This window comes from Mytilus edulis, chromosome 4 (assembly GCF_963676685.1).
Source record: "Mytilus edulis chromosome 4, xbMytEdul2.2, whole genome shotgun sequence".
In the NCBI taxonomy this organism is placed as follows: domain Eukaryota; kingdom Metazoa; phylum Mollusca; class Bivalvia; order Mytilida; family Mytilidae; genus Mytilus; species Mytilus edulis.
In genome coordinates this window covers 62,667,759-62,688,916 of record NC_092347.1, presented here as the reverse complement: position 1 = coordinate 62,688,916, position 21,158 = coordinate 62,667,759, and positions in this window count along the sequence as shown.

Genomic DNA, 21,158 nt, shown 5'->3' with positions numbered 1-21,158 from the left:
TGTGGGATTAACATCGATGAGACAGCAAACCAAATGTGTATATATGCAGTATATAAATATAGCATTAATGTGAATGTTTTTAATGGGTGACCAGTGTTAAGAGAGAGTCGTATATCTTGCACATAAAATACACCCTTGTAGATTTCGAAAAAGAGCAGGCTAATGCTGCTAAAAGGCAGCATTTGCACCTGGAAAGTGGAAAAAGGATTAATATAAGTTGCAATAAATTGTTTCCCAATCCACTAAAATCAATATGTTTAAACTAAATTAGTTGGTCTTCCAAAAAAGGTGATGATCAGGTGCTCAATTGGATAATTTTGTCAAATACTTTTTAAAGATCTAGGAACACACATGAACAGAATACTATTAAATTCATTCCAAAGCCTTATCTTCTATATTTGGTATGTAGGTTCCTTACAATGTCAACATGTCCGTCAGACATCGTTAATTCGACATCGATCTTATATAGTGGACCAGTGATCATGGTTAAAGTTATGTGATAAGGTGTGTTTCCTAGGCGATTAAAGCAGAAGCTTAAGTAATTGTGGTGTATGGAATGATATTAAGGGGTATAAGACAGTTGGGCAGGTTTCATCTAATCTTGACTTCATTTTCAAGTTTCATTGGTCAATGATTTCATGTTTTGTTCAGTTTTTCTCATACTATAAACAATATGGTAACTCTATTTGGTGTATTGTATGATTGTAAGGTGAACATGTCTGTCTGCTATGTATCATCTGTTCTTGACCTGATTTTCATGGTTCATTGGCCAATGTTATTGTTTTTTTGTATCGTCACTTTATCAATTACTATAATCAATAGGTCAACAATATTTGATGCATGGAATGCTTTTTATGTGCATGTCTGTATTGGATGTTTTATTTGACCTTGACCTGATTTTAATTGTTCATTGATTAATATTAAGTTTTCACTGTTTGGTTTATTTCTTTGATACTATGGACAAAAGGTCAATTGTATTTGATTTTTGGAAGGATTGTAAGTTGAATTTGTCTGTAAATCAGGGTATTTATCCTACCTTGAACATTAGTTTGTTTATGACCATCATTAATATCAATAATTGTGAATAAAAAGTGATGTGATACTTGTATTCAAACCTTGCTTTTTAAGACCAACAACATAAAGTCATTGATGAGTCTTATGTAAACGAAACGCGCGTCTGATGTACCAAATTATAATCCTGGTATCTTTGATAACCAATTAAATCAATCATGGTCAATGAACCTGACGAGACATTTACACGTGTACACTATTGTTTACAATTTATATCCTAATGGCAATACTTCTAACTATAAGTAAGTGGTTATCTTCCACAACTCCAAAAGTTAAAAACCAAATACCGTTTTTTGAATGTGGAATAGATTGTACAAAAAGATAATGAAATTGAGAATGGAAATGGGGAATGTGCCAAAGAGACAACAACCCGACCATAGAAAAAAACAACAGCAGAAGGTCACCAACAGGTCTTAAATGTAGCGAGAAATTCCCGCACCCGGATGCGTCCTTCAACTGGCCCCTAAACAAATATATACTAGTTCAGTGATAATGAACGCCATACTAATTTCCAAATTGTACACAAGAAACTAAAATTAAAATAATACAAGACTAACAATGGCCAGAGGCTCCTGACTTGGGACAGGCGCAAAAATGCGGCGGGGTTAAACATGTTTGTGAGATCTCAACCCTCCCCCTAAACCTCTAGCCAATGTAGAAAAGTAAACGCATAACAATACGCACATTAAAATTCAGTTCAATGTTTACATCATACTTTGTTTGCTGCATGAAGTAAACAGGAAATACTGAGTACCTTGTATTTAATTGAAATTCGAATTGGTTGACCGATACGACACTTGACTCAACTCACTAACGACAACTTTGTGTGGTCTAGATCTTTTAAAGATACCAGTATAGTCTTTGGATCGGTAATTTTACCAATTGCGTTTTACCTGAATGTGACATTTTGACATAGTTAGAATTCACAAGACACGCTTCTATCAGCGCAACAGTCTCCCTACTTTTGAAGTTCATCATAGGATTTCCAAAAAGTGTCCAAAATCTTTCACCAGATGAACCTGAAGTTTGAGGCCAAAATCAGCCATGACTGGACATACTTTGTCGACTAACCAATTTCTGTAATTTTAGAAAAAAACACGAAAAAATTGTTGGCTGCTTAACATAGTGCATGCAAATTCAACAGGATACAACAGATGCAGTTAAGTCGGCCTCACATCTTGACTTGCATCTAGAAATTGACAATGAGGGTCGGTTGAAAACAAAACTTTACAACAAAAGAGATGATTTCAGCTTTCCAATTGTGAACTTTCCAGCTGCACCTGCATACGGGTATAAATCTCCCAATTTGCAATAGTCGCTACCGCTGATAATAGACTGTTACCCTCCTAGGGTATTATATGCGCAATAGTCGGGTTTTTGATAACCCCTGACATTATTGATTCAATACTTTCGCCATGAAATTTGTTGCTGATCAAATTATAAACAACATACAAAATAAGGTTCCAACTCCCTCCGGCAAAGTTGGCGGAGTTTACACATTGATCAACATGTCTTAATAAATGTCATTAAGGACAATGGTACCCTTCCCTTTCGTTTTTGAATTTTGATTACCCTAAGTGTTATTACGCAAGATGCTTTGATTTGTTAATTTACACAGGTTACTGTTGCTTTGTCGTTAGTTTTCTATATTGTGTTTTGATGGCTGCTTTTTCGTGTTTTGGTTGTTTTTAACAGCATTTCTCTCAGTTTTTTTCCAAATAAGTAAATATGAATTTCTGTGACGAAAAGGGGTGTGCTGATTATATAATTATGAATAGAATTCATGGTAATAACGATTTGGTAAAACCAACATACTAGAATTCCTATGATTCTGATGACACAGACGTGGAATTCCCTGATGTTGTCCAAGCAATTCCAGTCTGAGACAATAAAGCAATACTGGCAATTTTAATACGATTATAAATGATGAAAGAAATCATATTTGCAATTTCATGTTTTCTTTTGATCAGCGGGTGTCAGCTAATCGATGTATTCTATATATTATACAGAAGAATTAAGAAAAACACCTGATAATTAAAATTGTTTGTAGTACTGGTGATATCGGAACTTATCTTGCCCTAGTTAAAAATTGACATTTTTACCCATGTCCATTTCTTAGTATATGACAAATACTTTTTTGATTCCATCCTTACCGCGTCTTGATTGGTGCTAGTTTCATTTTTGGCCTTTGAATTGTCAGTTCGTTATCGACATGTTAGATTTTCTCCTTCCAATTAAGAAATCTCGGCAATAGATGAATCTGTTAAATTTCCGTTTGTTTTAGTTTTCAGTCATGTTGTAAACGTAATTTATAATATCTGAGAACTTGGACATAATATATTATATTTGTATACCATTCCCAGATTGACAGAAGCTTTGTCGACTGTTAATTTTTTTCAGCTGCATTCTTTATGTGTAAAATTGTTTGATGAATTTGGGTGCGTTTATTGCTTGACACCTCTGATTCAAATGAAAGGTAAACTGCCTTCTTTATTTGACCTTTTATCAGTTTTGACTTTAAAAGAAACGCGCTTCTGGCGTACATAACTATAATCCTTTATGCCGGCGTCACATATTGGCGTATAGACCGACGTACACCAGACGTACATAGAAAATTGACTTAAAATTGAATGGAAATGGGGAATGTGTCAAGGAGACAACAACCCGACTATAGAGCAGACCACAGCAGAAGGTCACCAACAGGTCTTCAATGCAGCGAGAAATTCCCGCACCCGTAGGCGTCCTTCAGCTGGCCCCATAACAAATATATATACCAGTTCAGGGATAATGAACGCCATACTAAACTCCAAATTGTACACAAGAAACTAAAATTTAAAATAATACAAGACTAGCAAAGGCCAGAGGCTCCTGACTTGGGACAGGTGCAAAAATGCGACGGGGTTAAACATGTTTATGAGATCTCAACCCTTCCCCTATACCTCTAGCCAATGCAGAAAAGTAAACGCATAACAATACGCACATTAAAATGCAGTTCAAGAGAAGTCCGAGTCTGATGTCAGAAGTTGTAACCAAAGAAAATAAACAAAATTACAATAATACATAAATACCAACAGACTACTAGCAGTTAACTGACATGCCAGCTCAAGACTTCAATTAAACTGATTGAAAGATTATGTATTCATCATATGAATATCAGGCACATTCCTTCCCGTTAGTGGTTTAGTATCACACCATCATAACATATATGAGAAGAACAAAACCCGTGTCATGCCAACAACTGGTTTTTAAATAAATGTGTTAAGTTACGATGCAAAAGCCCTATAAGTGAATCAATATTAACGCCAAAATATGCAATCTTTAATGACCTGACAACAGTATCCGTATACGTTAAGTACACACAAGAGAAACGCTAATCAATCGTTAGGCACGCGTTGTATAAGTTTGAAGAACGTCGAAATGCAAAGATATACGCTTGGTGAACGCTATGAATCCAGCTCTAGCGTTTGCCAAGCGTTTACCTGTTCGCTACACGGACTTAACACATTCGTTACAAGGGCTTTTAAAAACGCTACAGATAAGTTTGAGCCACGTCGAGCTAGGGAACGATGTATACGTCTCAAGATCGTTCGACTTTCTTCTTATACGTATGCGGGGTGTGTTTGTTACATACACCTGACGTAGTTCTAGCGCCCAGGGAACGTATAAAACGCACCCGTGGCGTACTAAAAACCTCTTCTGTCATTCAACGAAACTTGCTCTGACATTTATAGTGGCATATGTCCGTGAATTTGCATATACAAGTGCATATATAAAATGAAATAAAAGGTTGGGCAGATTTTAGTTTGGCACCTGCTATAATGGATTGCCTGGAGAGAATCAGGAGGGCATATCTTCTAGCCATGACTCTACAAAATGTCGACCGAATTCACGTGAACATGCACCAATATTAACAATGCATTAGAAAGCTTTTACTTGATAGACTGACTTCTTGAATCTGATCCCAAGTATTCTCTTCTCGCAGTATCTTTACTGTTCCCGACGTACTCGTCATCCCACGACCCAGACCACGACCAATAACTGATTGACCTCTGCTTCTTCCTTTGGGCAGCATATCGAAATGAATTATTATGAAAAAAGCAGGAACACAAGACCATGTGTATCCAGAAGTAGTACAAACACCACATAATTACACGTTACAGACACCCTGAAAGCACGAATGACCGTCCTAGGTACGATCAGGACGCGTCAAGGGAAGCATTTCCTTCGTAGTGTGCATTTCATCTACGTTAAATAATCGCCAGACGTACGCCAACATACATTTCTTGAACGCCCGATTAACGCTTATGTACGCTTCCCGTACGCCCTAAACACGCTAAAAGCTCGTTGTGCATTCGATACAAATATGATTTAATGCTTCCAAAATTACAAGCGTATTGACAGCGTACATGGTTTTTGACTACGCCCGGTGTACGCCAGTGCTATACGCTGACGTGTGACGCCGGTATTAACTTTAATTAGTTTTTTATAAGCTTGTACAGTTTTCAATAGCTATTTGACCACTACCAAACATGGTTGTTCCTGACTAATGCAATGAAGACATTTTAGTCGTAAGATAAACTTTACCGTTGCTTGACTTTACATGAAATAGAAAGACGGATCACCCAACAGAAGCAGAGGCAAACAAGAACTTTGTCGATACATCGGTTCGTAAACTTGTTTACACGTATGAATTTTAGTTCCTAAGTGTTCTCAGATTGAAATATTAATTAATTGGTAAATATCAAAAGATGTGGTTACCAATAAGACAATTCCCCATCAAAGTTACAATTAATAAAAGTAAACCATTATTGGTCAAAGCATGCATGGTAATCAACACGGAGCATGTTTCAGCTAAAGAAGGACATGTATTAGCATACTAAGTATCTTCTATAGTTTCCGACTTAAATTGAAATACAACTTTCGAAATATATCAAACTCATGTCTAAATTTTAAGTTTACAGTAAGTGAGCAACTTGCAACATGTTATAGATAATGCATATTTTAAGGGTTTTCTTGTCGTAGAACACACCGAAGGGTGTCATGGAGGTATTTCGTTAGGCGATCCTGACACCCAAAGGTGTGTTCTGCGACAAGAAAAACCTTCAAATATGCATTATCTGACTTACTAGTATATACCGTCAAAAAATGACCAATGAAGGCATTATGGTAGTATTAAGACAAAGTTTTACTGTTTCTGGACTTTACATTACGAAGGAGGCAAACTAGTTTCTTTTGGATTCATCGGTTCTTTCGCCTGTTTTAACTTTTTGAAATTTTGTACTTCAGTGTTCTCGGATTGAAAGATTTATTATCATGTTTTTGCTAGAGAAGAAAACTTGTTGCCATACTAAGTATTCTTTAGGCTCAATTTTGATTTACTGTCCAGCTCAAGTCTTAATATAAATGCACCAGGTCTCCTTTGAATAATGTTGTTTAGGCACTACGGATAGGACAACAAGCTTCAGAGGTATCCAACATGGGGTCATAATGAACTGGTAGAGCTAATGTTATTACCACAAATTATGTCATTTTAAACAACAACAGACAAATTGAATCAGAGTTTCCCCATATTACTCATTATTATTCTGGGAATTTCTGTGGCGAAAAGGATGTACTGATTATACATTGTTATATAGTTATTAAAAGGGATTGAAACACATATTTATGGTATTAATTATTTGTGGAATGGAACATATTAAATTGAAAAGAATTTGATGACGCGTAAGTGGAATTCCACAGGAATTGTCCTAGCTATTCCAGTCTTAGTCAATGAAGAAATACTTGGAATTTTAATATTATTATAAACAATGGAAGAAATCGGATTTACGAGTTCATGTTTCTTTTGATCAGCAGGTGCCAGTAGATCATTATATTTATATTTTATACAGGTACAGACTGATATTTGTATTACTGGTGATATTTGGTATGGCATTAATTCATGAATTGTGATAACAGAACTAATCTTGTACTTGTTTTAAATGAAGGAACATTTTCACGCATGTATATTTCTTAGTATATGACAAACTTTTTTCAAGGGCTATCATGCTTTTATATTTGTTTGTTTATTATTTTGCCAATGAACTGTCAATTCGTGTATCGACATGGTTAATGTGACGAAATCTCTGTAGTGTCGTAAAGCTATTTACTATATCTGAGAATTGGGACATTATATATAATATTAGTATACCATTCTTAGTTCAGAGGAAGCTAAGTTGATTGTTAAATATTTTCACCTGCATTCTTTTTGTGTTAAATTGTTTGTTGGATGCGTTTATTGCATGACATATCTGATTGAAATTTAAGTTATACTTCGTATTTTGTTTGACATTTTCTTAAGTTCGATTCAGCTTCACTTTTGAGTCTTATTTTATTTAGACAAAACAAGGTCCTGGCGTACATAACTATAACCCTTGTATCTTTGATGAGGTTTTGTAAGCTTGTACATTTTTCAAATGAAGACATTTTAGTCTTAAGATAAAAGCTTCGATTCAGCGTCATTGATGACTCGACATCAGACAAAACGCACATCTTGAACATAGATATAAGCATTGCAATTTATATAATTTTTTCAGTTTACAAATATTGACAAACTAGCAACGTTTTAGTATCTTTTTGTGATTTTTTTCTTACCTTTAAGACACAGAAAATGTTTTTGAATAATTTTTAAAACATATCGTTTGTTTCTCTTATGAAGAAATGAGAATTTACCAATGAACATTATTGGACATGATACTCTAGGGTCCATCTTGATAAACTCTCCGGCTCAAAGCATGATGTCATACCTCGTGGCTCCTTTGAGCAATGTTGGTAAATAATAGGCACCAGTAATTGGACAACAGAGGCATCTGAATCGGGGTTCCTGAGGAATAATGTAATAACCACAAATTATATTATATTGAACAATAGCAGACAACTTAAAAGTCATCAGATTTTCACCATATTACTATATATTGTTCCACAGAATTTTTGTGACGAAAAAGGATGTGCTGATTATATAGTTATTAAAAGGGAATGCAACTATTTAACTTTAAAAAAATTTGTGACACAGACATGGATTTCCACAGGAACTGTTCTAGCTACGCCAGTCCGAGTCAATAAAGAAATACTGGGAATTTTAACATGATAATGAATGATGGAAGAAATCGCATTTACATTTCATGTATCTTTTAATTATCAGGTGTCAATAGATCATTGTATTTTATATTTTATATAAGTAAACACTGATAATTGTATTTCTGATGGTATTTGGTATGAAATTGATTCGTGACTCGTGATAGCGGAAATGATCTTGCACTACTTTTAAATTACGGGACATTTTTAAGCATTTACATTTCTTAGTTTACGACAAGTGTTTATTTTCCAGCGCTATCGCGCTTTGATATTTATTTTGTTTTGTGCTTTAATTTTTTATTTCGTTACCAACATGTTTAATGTAATCATTCAAAGTAAGTATTCTCACCAATAGATGTATCCGTTGAACACCCGTTTGTTTTAGTTTTCTGTTATAGTTATAATATCTGAGAACTGGGACATTATTTATTCTATTTGTATACAATTCCCAGCTCGGAAGAAGCTGTGTCTATCGTTAATTTTTTCACATGCATTTTTTCAGTGCTAAATTGTTTGTTATGCGCGTTTATTATATGACACCTCTGGTTGAAATTGAATTTATATTTCGAACTTCATTTGACCTCTAACAGTTTCGATTCAGCTTCATTGGTGAGTCTTTCTCAGATGGAACGCACTTGTGGCGTACTCAATGATAATGATTGTATCTAATATTAGTTTTTTGTAAGCTTGTACAGTTTTTAATAGCATTTGACCAGTTAGATAAATGGGTGTTCCTTGTCAATGAAGACATTTTGGTCGTAAGATAAACTTTTACCGTTGCTGGACTTTAAATTATCGAATAGGAAGGGTCTTACAACAAAAGCAGAGGCAAATAAGTACTTTGTCGATGAAACGGTCCTTTCACCTTTTTTATCTTTTAAAAATTTTGTATATCGGTGTTCTCGGATTGAAAGATTTTTTTATCAAGTAGATATAAGAAGATTTTGTATGAATGCCAATGAGACAACTCTTTAATCCAAGTTACAAACCCTTTTTTCTTCGCATAGAAACAACTCTTCGTTAATCTGAGCATGGAAGTAATACTTTATATCACGAACTATAAATGAGGATACACAAAATGAAAAACTAAGCGAAATTGTGAATCCCGCATTGCAGGAAAAAATGTGTTGTATTTCAGTAAATAACACGTGTTCTTGGTTGATTGTAAACACGTAGTAGTCAATCATGCATTGTGACTCATTTAGTGGATTGGTCAAAAACCTAGGTAAAAATAAATTGCGTCACATGTAAATAAACAATTACATGTGCGAGAACATAAGTATGCTAATTTTTGCATTTCCATATAAGGTAGTGGTCCCGACCTGTTAAAGCTGATCTTAGTTTTTTCCAAGTTAACATTAATTTACATTCAAAGAGGTCCAATTATTAACTTGCAAGTGCACAACTCATCAACCATGTTTCTCAGCATATTTAACAAAATAGAACCAGTGAGATTGCTAGCTAAAAGTGAATTCTAATTTCATTATAATTAATGACTTAACAACACAAAAATCATATTTAATTTGCTATATATTTCGTAGCTTATGCACCAATAACAAAAAAGAACATTTTAGGTTGATCACTTTCGAAGAGTATTCACTGATCTTCTAGTAGGTATTACCATAACTTTTGATCAGCTGACCATATTACAACATTGTTTTAACAGTTAGTAAATAGGTGTAAAAAATCATTTAAAAATTAGTAATTACTGGTAATAACTGGGCAGTTTTAGGAATTACTTGTATTTACTAAGTGCATCGGGAATTACATGTAATTCCTAAATTTTAGTAATTACATGTATTTCCTAATTTCACCTATTTACTGTATACATGTATATATATATAAGAAGTCTTTTCATTGTATTATTTTTATTGTATTAAATATGCGATTTCCTCACACTCACTAATGAAATTTACATAAAAGTTTTAAATTTTTAGTTAGGGACAAACTTGAAACGTACTCGTATCTATTTGTGGCTTTGGCTTACATATAAAAGTTCTTTGCTCTTTTAGTAATTTTGGTTAGTTTTTGGCTAACCTATACGATACCATAATCCATACCTGGATGTTATTACCACAAATTATATCATATAAAACAAAATCAGATAACTTGAAATTTATCTGAGTTTCCCCAAGTTACTGAATATAATTCGGATTGCTGTGGCTAAAAAGGAAGTACTAATCGTTTCATTATGAATAAAGATTGCAACACACATTTACGGTAATGATTATTTGTGGAATGCAACATATCAGTTTGACAAAATTTTGATGACAAAACGTAGAATTCTTGAGGAATTGGCCAAACGACTTCAATCTGAAACATTGAATAAAGGATTAATTTTTGTTTGCTTCTTGATTATGATAAGATACAAAAGATAATCCCGTGGACATCAGTCAGACATGAGTATTGATCTTTTTTAATGTTGTCTGATTTATTGACATCATGGCTTCAAACTTCTTACATTTAATATAAATCAACAAACATTTCCAAAATGGCCGAAATGAAATAAAGGTACAGGCAATGCCATAGAAGTAGAATTAAACTAATACCTTTTCGATTCAATGATTCTCTCAACTGATTTTTGTCTCGCTTGACGGAGTCAAAAAGCAAGACATAGGTATGTTTTTTCGGTGTCGGCGACGATTACGGCCACGGCAGCGCCTGCGTCAACAATGTATTGGTTTGTGGTTAGTAGATATAGGAAGATGTGGTATGAGTGACAATGAGGTAAACCTCTCCACCCAAATAACAATTTATAAAAGTAAACCATAAAGTCTAATTTATGGTGAACTATTAGTGGTAAATCAAACATATTTGGTATGCTGTTGTATTATTATTTGCACATCTCATTACGATGGACATTATTTGGCCCCGCCTCCTTAGTTACGGTCTATTGACATTGGAACTTTTGCCTAATTTCATGTATAATTTGTGATTAGGTCATTTTATGGAGAACCACTGGTGGCAAGTTTATGATAATTGGTATGCAGCTGTATAAGCATTGGCATATCTCATTTTCATGGAGATTATTTGGTCCCACCTCCTCAGTCATGGTCTGTTGACTTAATTTTTGCTTAGTTTTCATGCATTAAGTTTGTGATTAGGTCGGTTTATAGGGAACCACTAGTGGTAGGTCAATTATTTTGGTAAGCAGTTGATTTAGCATTGGCACATCTCATTACCATGGAGATTATATGACCCCGCCACTCAGTTATGGTTTATTGACTTTGAAAGTTTACATGTATTAGTTTGGGTTTAGGTTTGTTTAAAGGGAACCACTTATAATGAGTCAATGGTATTTTGTATGCAGTTCTATTAGCATTGACACATCTCATTTCCATGGAGATTGTTTAGTCATGTACCTTCAGTCATGGTTCATTGACTTTGAATATTTCGAAAAGTTACATGTTAAAGTGTTGCTATATATTAATTTTAACATTTGCATTATCAAAATTACAAAAAAGCGAAACATATCTCTGTGATAACAGTTTAATTAATTAAGCGTTTTCAATCACTGATTTAAAGATTTATCATATAGGCATGTTTAGCTAAAGAAGATCACTTTCTTGAAAACTAAGTATTTTTTTTTAAAGATTCTGACTTTAAATCAAAATACCCATTCTAGAAACAAATCTTTCATACTGAGCAAATTCAAAATAAAACTAAGTGGTTTATTTCGTCGTGGTTTTGGCGATGAAAACAGTATCCTTTTTGTAATTGCCATTACTCTTTCGATATTTCGTGTTTGTAATCTTTAGTTTCTTTCAAAAACTTATAACAAATTAATATAAATTTGTTCAGATATGAAAATAAATGGGATGAATATAAGATTAAGAAAACCCACCTGCATTTCTGAGATACCAATCGAAAGTTTTTGATTAACTGTGATTGGCACTCCTTTTCTTCCCCAAGAATATTTGATCTTTGATGTATTTAGAAAACTGTTTAGGAATTTTGAGTCCTCACCATACTTATTTTGACCTTTATACCCTTTTGATTCGAGCATTACTGATGAGTCTTATGTTAACAAATATCGAATAAGGCCCAAGTAACCCCTATCTCCGATTTTCGAATTCTTATTAACCAAAGCCGTATCAAGGAAGCTGCTTGAATGTTACCCCTATCTGTTCCTCTTTGAGTGTATTTTTAACTGTTTTTTTGTTGTTGGGGTATTTTGCTATCACATTGTCCGATTGTTTTCGACTTTTAGGTATTAATATCAGTTTGGTATTTTCCGCCACACTGTTTCTGTCTCAATATTTATCAAAAGTAATTGTTTTGTCGAATAGCAATCTAATTATAGACGATATTACATGTGTAAAGTGCAATGCCCGTTTGTTAAACGTCCGTTGGCAGATTTCAATTTTCGGTTGATCACTAGTTTATTCATAATATCTCAGAACTGGCCGAATGAATCATAATAGTATGCCAATTCCAGATCAGAACTAGGGGCCATAAATAGTTTATAGTACCAATGGGCACTCAGTCATTATCACTTTTATGATATTAACACGCCGAGTTGCGTTTTTAGGTTTTTCTCCTTGTTCTTTAGTGTTAGATTTTTTATTAGGTGCGTTGATAGCCTGACACCTTTGAATGAAATGAACGTAATACTTCGTACTTTATTTAGCCTATAACAATTGTTGATTCATCCTTAATTGCGAGTCTTTTATAGACGGAACTCGCGTCTGAATTACAAAGTTATCTGTATTGTATCTTTTTTTGTGTATGCACTTACAGTTTTCAATATCGGTTTGACCACTACAATAAAGGAGTATTCCTGGTCAATGAAGACTTTTTTTAATGTAAGAATAAAAGTACCTAGACTTTACACGAAATAGAATGACGGTTATAACACTGAAGCAGAGAAAAAACACCATTATCTATACCTGGGTTCACTAAGCTGGATCCAACTTATTATATTATATATACTAGTAATTTGTTTTTGTCATATTGTATCCAAGAAATTGCTCACAACACCCAGTCATAATATTGAGAAAGGAAATGGGGAATGTGTCAAAGCGACAACAACCCGACCATAGAGCAGACAACAGACGAAGGCCACCAATGGGTCTTCAATGTAGCGAGAATTCCCGCACCCGTAGGTGTCCTTCGGCTGGCCCCTAAAATATGTATACTAGTTCAGTGGTAATGGACGTCATACTAAACTCCGAATTATACACAACAAACTAAAATTAAATCCATTTATCTGATATCATAACAGTTTTATGTTTGACTCATAGCGGGTAATTAGCTGCTTCTCCACTCATGACGAAGTTGGGACCAATCGGGTTTAGTTTGTGCCTATCCCGTTGCAAAAGATTATAACTGTAAGCACATTAAAAATACTGAGATTGTTTTTTTTCTTACAAAGCAGGATTCATCTCAAGCCGCTGAATAAAACAAAATAATCGCAACTAGATATAATGAAAAAGTAGGCTTATAATTAATTTTATCTTATTATTAAGTTGTCAACACAAAATTATGTGAAGGATACATTAAAAAAGTCAAAATTAATAAAAAGTTCAAGACATTTCACTTGTCGTACAAAACTTTTTCCGCATACATTTTGTACTTTTGAACACTGGTTACCTCATATGGAGACCAAGATCACCTTATCCTTTAGCCACCTTGTTCCCATTGATCAACATAGTTTGGTAATCTCAACACCCAATGTTCAAAACCGTTCGGGACTTGAATCGTTCGTTTCATTCTATTTCCGTTTCTTTGTACGCATGAAACTTTCAGCTACAAATCATCTTTTGCTCCTGCCTGCATTTTGAGATTTTGTAATAACGCTGTATTTGAAAACGTCACACAAAACCATCGCATTTTAGCAAAAGGACCATCGCACTTCGGCGTAGACCATCGCGCTCCAGCGTGATCATCGCACTTCAGCTTCCCCATCGCACCTCTCAGTCCTACATATCTTTCATAGATTACGACGGATATGTGTCAATAGTCCTCACTGCAATTCCGCCCTCCTTTTCCTGGAATATGACCTACCGAATTAGACCTGGTTGGGTTCGTTTTGCTTCGTCTACTGTTTCTATAATGTGTTTGTACACGGTTGTTTGTCTTTTCTGTTTTTGTCGAGGCATTGTAGACTATTTTTGACTTGCGTGTTTAAATGTCTCTCCAGTATCTTTCGCCTCTCATAGTTGAAACAGATATTTCATAACGGTAAACTAACTCTTGATGGCGTCTGTAAAATGGTGTAAATTTCAAAAAGACTTCAAAGCAGCAATCTTCTGTTAAGGAAATCTGATAAGAAATGCAAGCAGCTGGTTTAATATTGCTACATAGAAATGGAAATGTATAAATTCTTTCGGTTCAGGTCCTCGATTTCAGCGATGATGATCAATCGGGGAATATCAGTCCGCCAGCAGCGGTTAAAAAGTGATTCATGATGGAAACTTTTAATTTCTGATAACATCAACATAAACTACGTACATGTGTGCATTTTGATTTTTAACAGTGTTGAAGACCAATTGGTGAACTAGGACTGTTTGTTTTCTTCTCTTTGGTCGAATTCTTTCCCTTTTCAATTCTCATTTTCATTATGATGTTAACGTTTTACTATGTATGCTAAACATAGAGTATTATCCAAATGATAGTTGAAAGAACATGGAAATGTGGTAATGCGAGTAGGGATTGTTCCCCTTTGGACACATATTCTGTTTCGTTCTTCATTGGTACGCTATAACTACAGACTGTAACATTGAGATCTAGCACGCTACAAATCCAACTCCAAGTTAAAAAAACCTTAAGCGATGATGATACTATCGAGGAGTAACAGTCCACTAGTAGCGGTTAAAATGTGATCCAGTTGTGATAACATGAATTTAATAATTCGTACATATCATAGAAAACCAAAGGACATGGTGTAAAGAAATCAGTCCATGCTCAGCAAGAAAACACACCAAAAGCAAAAGAACAGCGTTTTTGCTCATTCAGTGATCTTTATGATGTTTTCGTTCCCTAATTGGAAGGACATATAATCTATACAGCTGATAGCATTATTTTTGTTTCAAATTATTTTCGAAAGATTCTGACTTCAAATTAAGATACAACTCGACTATCTTTTATAAAAGCATCCAAGAAGTGTAAAGCTAGCTATACCATATATCTAAAAAAATAAATGGAAAACTGACCATACACGCTCAGTTGTGTATTTCATATAATGAAGATCGTGGTTGGCGTCAGCCCAAAATGTATTCGATTTTTTAAAATTGTTATCAATGTTGCGATAATTTGATCCGAAACCTATTTAAATATGATAAACCTAACACATAAAATCTTCACGATATCCATAATATATTATTCCATTGAATATCATTATTTTTTTTTTTGAACTTTGTCTTACGTATTGATATCATGGTTTCAACTTTTTATGATGAATATCAAAAGCTTTCAAAATAATTTCATTTTCATGTTTTGTTACTTATCAGCTTTATACCAAAAATTGTTTTGCCACACAAAGTTTTTTACTTTATTTAAGTAGCGGTCAAAATATTTTTGGTAAGAGCTCATATATAAAAAAAAACAAAATAAAATTGAGAATGGAAATGGGGAATGTGTCAAAGAGACAACAACCCGACCAAATAAAAAACAACAGCAGAGGGTCACCAACAGGTCTTCAATGTAGCGAGAAATTCTCGCACCCGGAGGCGTCCTTCAGCTGGCCCCTAAACAAATATATACTAGTCCAGTGATAATGAACGCCATACTAATTTCCAAATTGTACACAAGAAACTAAAATTAAAATAATACAAGACTAACAAAGGCCAGAGGCTCCTGACTTGGGACAGGCGCAAAAATGCGGCGGGGTTAAACATGTTTGTGAGATCTCAACCCTCCCCCTATACCTCTAACCAATGTAGAAAAGTAAACGCATAACAATACGCACATTAAAATTCAGTTCAAGAGAAGTCCGAGTCTGATGTCAGAAGATGTAACCAAAGAAAATAAACAAAATGACAATAATACATAAATAACAACAAACTACTAGCAGTTAACTGACATGCCAGCTCCAGACTTCAATTAAACTGACTGAAAGATTATGATTTCATCATATGAACATCAGGCACAATCCTTCCCGTTAGGGGTTTAGTATCATACCATCATAACATATATGAGAAGAACATAACCCGTGTCATGCCAACAACTGTTTTTAGAATAAATGTGTTTAGTTCCGATGCAAAGACCTTATCAGTGACTCAATATTAACGCCAAAATATGCAATCTTTAATGACTTGACAACAGTATCGTAATCATATCCCTTCTTAATAAGTCTATTCAAAGGTTTTGTAAGTTTCTGAGGTAATATATTCCTAAAGTAATGAACTAGAGCAGTTCTCGCTCGGACACACACTCCATAAAATGCTTGTAATGGCAATTTGAAAACATATGTATAAATGTCTATATGCTAAAGACGTCATAGTGATATTACAAAGTACCTTTTGTACAATGTGTCGAAATTAAATTAACTTGTTCACTTATAAATAAAATTACAATTTTGAAATGCTTGAATACGTTTACTTTTTGCAAAGTCAGCGACCAGGCACAATAGAGGCTCTTATCATACAACCATTTTCTATATATGAGATTAATTAATTTTGACCAGATGGGTTTTTTGATAAGTGAAACAACGACACCATGATCCTATGATACTACAAACCATCTTATTTTTGCGCATACTTGAGTTTGCAATTAGCCGTTTTAATCCCACTTTTCGACGATTCAATTTCACAGTTTCTTAATTAGCTAGATGTAGTTAAATAAGGAAAGTTATACGTTTAATATATTTGTAATCATTTATATTCGCATTATATTTCTACTGGCGAAAGTTGCATTAATTATACGATTTACAATATAATTGGACCAAATGCACGACTGTTTAACGTTTATATTTTCTTGCCAATTGCTGAAAGGTCTCTTCAAAAGTGATACTATTATTGGAACAGGATTCTTAATTATTATTATTTTTTTTATAATCTATTATTTATGCTATCACCAAAGTAAGAAATGGCTACAGCAGTTCACCAAAATTAAATACTCTTACATGAATTTTGCATATATAAAACAAAAGAAAAAAGTGTACAATTTATTACCATTCTAAATAAATAATGTTGAAAGGAACAATTTCTAAAACTCCGAATAATTTGTTGTTTACCTATAGAAATACAACGTAACCTGCCTAATCCGACACCTGAGTATTCCAACATCCTGCTTTGACCGACACATTTTCATAGTCACAATATATGCCTATCATTGCAGTATTCCGGCACCCTGCTTAAAATGATATTTTTTCTGGTTTCCTGGTGTGTCGGATAACACGGGTTACACGATACTGTCCAGGTATGCTTGTGTCAGTTACCAGATTTTCGTGTGTCAGACTAACGAAATTTAAAAAGTGACATTTTCATCTAATCAATTGAAGGAAAGTATATAGGGGCTCTATATCAATCATAATGCACCACAAACGATATAAATTACCGAAAGACATACAGAGGGTAAATGGACTCATAATAGAAACCACGATTAAAATATCCATACACAAGACGCGCTTTTTTTTATCTTAAAAAAACTTGACGCCCGAATAAAATATATCAATTTAGGGCTAATATAGTACAAAGGTGAACACGTAGAAAGCATAGAGGACCTAAAATTCCGAAAGGTTTGGTCAAATACAGCTCATGAGGAAATTTATTCATGGGGTCGGAAATCCATTGTAATACGTAAAATTCTAAATTTTAGTTTACAAATAATTACATATCTTTAACATACGACAGATGTCTCCATATATCATATGTCAATTATTTAATTGTTTCGAGTCTATAAGAGTTGTAATAGATTGTACAGAAACGTTTAAAGATCTGCCTTCAACACATACATAAGATCTATCATATAATGACGAGGTCCTGATAATTGAAAGTCAGATTGAAATGTGAATAGCTTATTTGTTTTTTTTGTTTAGATCTGAATCCCTCGAATGTTAACCAGGATCATTAGATTATCACAAAACGAAAATAAAAAGTAAAATAACAAAAAAAACAAACTCCAAGGAAAAGTAAAACGGAAAGTCGCTCATTAAATGGGAAAATCAAAAGCTAAAGTACATCAGTCAAATGGAAAACAAATTTGAAGATCAATCATTTCTAGATAAACATACGTCTTCAACAAAATATAAGTTTCTTAATATTCCAAACTGTAACTTGCCATGAGTTTAGAAACAATATGTTTTTGTTTCCATTGTCAGATTCATCTATATGACCAAATATTTTGCTTTGCTATTTGTCCATGTGCAAATGTAAAGTTCATAAGAATCAGAAGAAAATGACATTGAAAGAATGTGTGAGACAACAAATTGTTGACACTGTTTTTCCTTAAATTTGGTCCCGCTTTATTGATTATTTTGTTACTTGTTAAAATGAAACTTAAAATATATGTACCTAACCAGGACCTCGTCAAGAAAATGAAAAGACAGCTTTCATTTTTCCATTTAAAAGTAAGGAAGAAGCTATTACATTGCATCACCCATTAGTTAAAATATTGTAATTATAAACTCTTTGATATATTATGTTAAATCTGCGGAAGCAAATATTTGTTCTTCCATAGTCGGGATCCAAACACGTGCTATTGAGATTATCAGCTTTTGGTGGCCTAGTATTACATTTTCTCGTCTGTAGAAACTTGAGTTGTAACACAGTTCATGATATATTAGCCATGAAGATGGAAATAAACTCATCATAGATACCAGGATAAAATTTTGTATTAACGCCATACGTGCGTTTCGTCTACAAAAGTCTCATCAGTGACGCTCCAATCCAAAAAAAGTTAAAAAGGCAAAATAAAGTACGAAGTTGAAGAGCATTGACGGTATCAAAGTTCCTAAACGTTTGAATTCATTTGATTGCAGATTTGCTAAATTATCTATTGTCAAGGATCGTTAGAAACAGTCACAGGAATAATAATTATTTTGATAGGTACTTCAATATATGTATATGGGATTATGTTAATTGTTCATTTATTGCTCTTTGGAGCAACCTTAGATATGATAATGTTTTTGTAAAATTTAAAAAATGCAAAGTGAGACTTAATTAGGTTAAACTTAGTTTATGTGATAAGAACTATTCCCGTAATAGAAGCTAGGCACCCCAGTAGGTATATCCATAGTGAAGATAATTATTTAAAAAAAATCTTTCTGTTCTAGCATTAGAAATCCTCTGAGACAATTTTGAGTCCAAACTTGTATAACTGATTTGTTAACACATATTCACTTTTTTTCTTTTTATGTGTACCTACATCAAAGGGTCAATGCTATTTTATCGTTATACTCATTTTGCCTCGATCCCAAAAGATGTACTTGGAAATTGATTAATGAATAAATTATCTATGTACTGTACTCAGCCTCGACACTTAAACAATCACTGAAGGGATCTAAATTGATATAGATCAAAGTTTCACGAGGTTTTGGAATTTAGGTAATAAGACATGTTATATGTTTTAGACCTTATACATTCTTGGTTTTCAACAATTAGACTTTGAGCGTTCCTAGGGAAGATCAATCAAGAAAAACGTTTCTTATACAGTACATTTATTAAGTAATGTTTTCATCTTTAAAGTTTAACAAAGTATCGAACTCCAAGGGAAATTTAAAAATGGAAGACAATAAAACCTGTTGGTATCGGTCAACAGAACAAGTGAAAATAACTGCAATTTTATTCGGGTGGTGATATAATAACATAGGCGATTAGGCAGTGGCGATTGTTCTCCTGTCTAAAGTGACTTCTATACATTATATAGCTATATGTTTCACTCAATCATCTTACGACTTTGTGTAAACTCCAGTTAAAGAAGAAAAAAATAACGAAAAACATTATGAATTGATCATTACTAACGAATTGTAGTTTTGGGAAGATAATTTGGTAGGAGTTTTCTTTCAGATCTCAACCCCTCATAACTAATCACGATCAGTAGATAAACAAACTTTCACGATTCTGCAAGTAAATAAACAGTCTTAAGCAATAGGGAAATATCTTAATGCTACAAGTCGTATCTTGCCCGGAGTTTAGAAATCATGTTCTTGTTTCCTTTGTCACATTGATGCAAATATATGGCCTAACATTTTTCTTTATTAGTCGAGAAATCCTTCACATTTACTTGTACTTTATCTGACAATTCATTTTTTTAGTCGAGCGTCACTGATGAATTTTCTGTAGACGCAACACGAATCTACAGTACAAAATGATAATTATGGTCTATTTGATGAGTTTTTTTCCATCACAGTTTGGCATCAAGGACGTTTTCATCAATTTTTGTCATGTCATTGATAAAGGTTATAACAATCATAAGAGAGTGGCCTTTACCGAATAGGTGAGAAAAACACAATAGTAAACAGTTTTACGTTTTCTCATGAGTTGCGTTATATATTACTGACGGAATATGTAGACATGTAAGTTTGAATGTCTATGTCATTATATCAATATATAATGTATGCTTTTTCCTTGACCTTTAATGATGTAATATCAAAAAAATAGGTAAACAATATCGAAAGCATTCTGCACTCATTGCTGATGCTGAAAAAATACAATAGGTTGTCAAGTGATTGACTTATATATGCATTTAATGTTTATGAGATTTCAAAGTATTCAAAAGAACACCAAGTTATAAGATGTCCGCTCTAAAGGGATAGGACGTGTTTTGTATAATATACCATGAGCGCATAAGGACTCGTAATCAGGGAACGATATTGTCTCGTTGAAATAAAGAATGAGAGTTTCGAATAGGCATCAAAATTATGAGATATAAAGCAAACCCTAGGAAACACTGAAACAAAGCGGGGTTATTGTCAATCAAGGCAACATGAACGTTCCGATTCTCAAATGTCGTATATCTATTAGGCAGATACAAATCAAGGTAAAACAGAAAACAAATGGAATCACATGAACTCTAAAAGGAGCGAGACCAAGCGT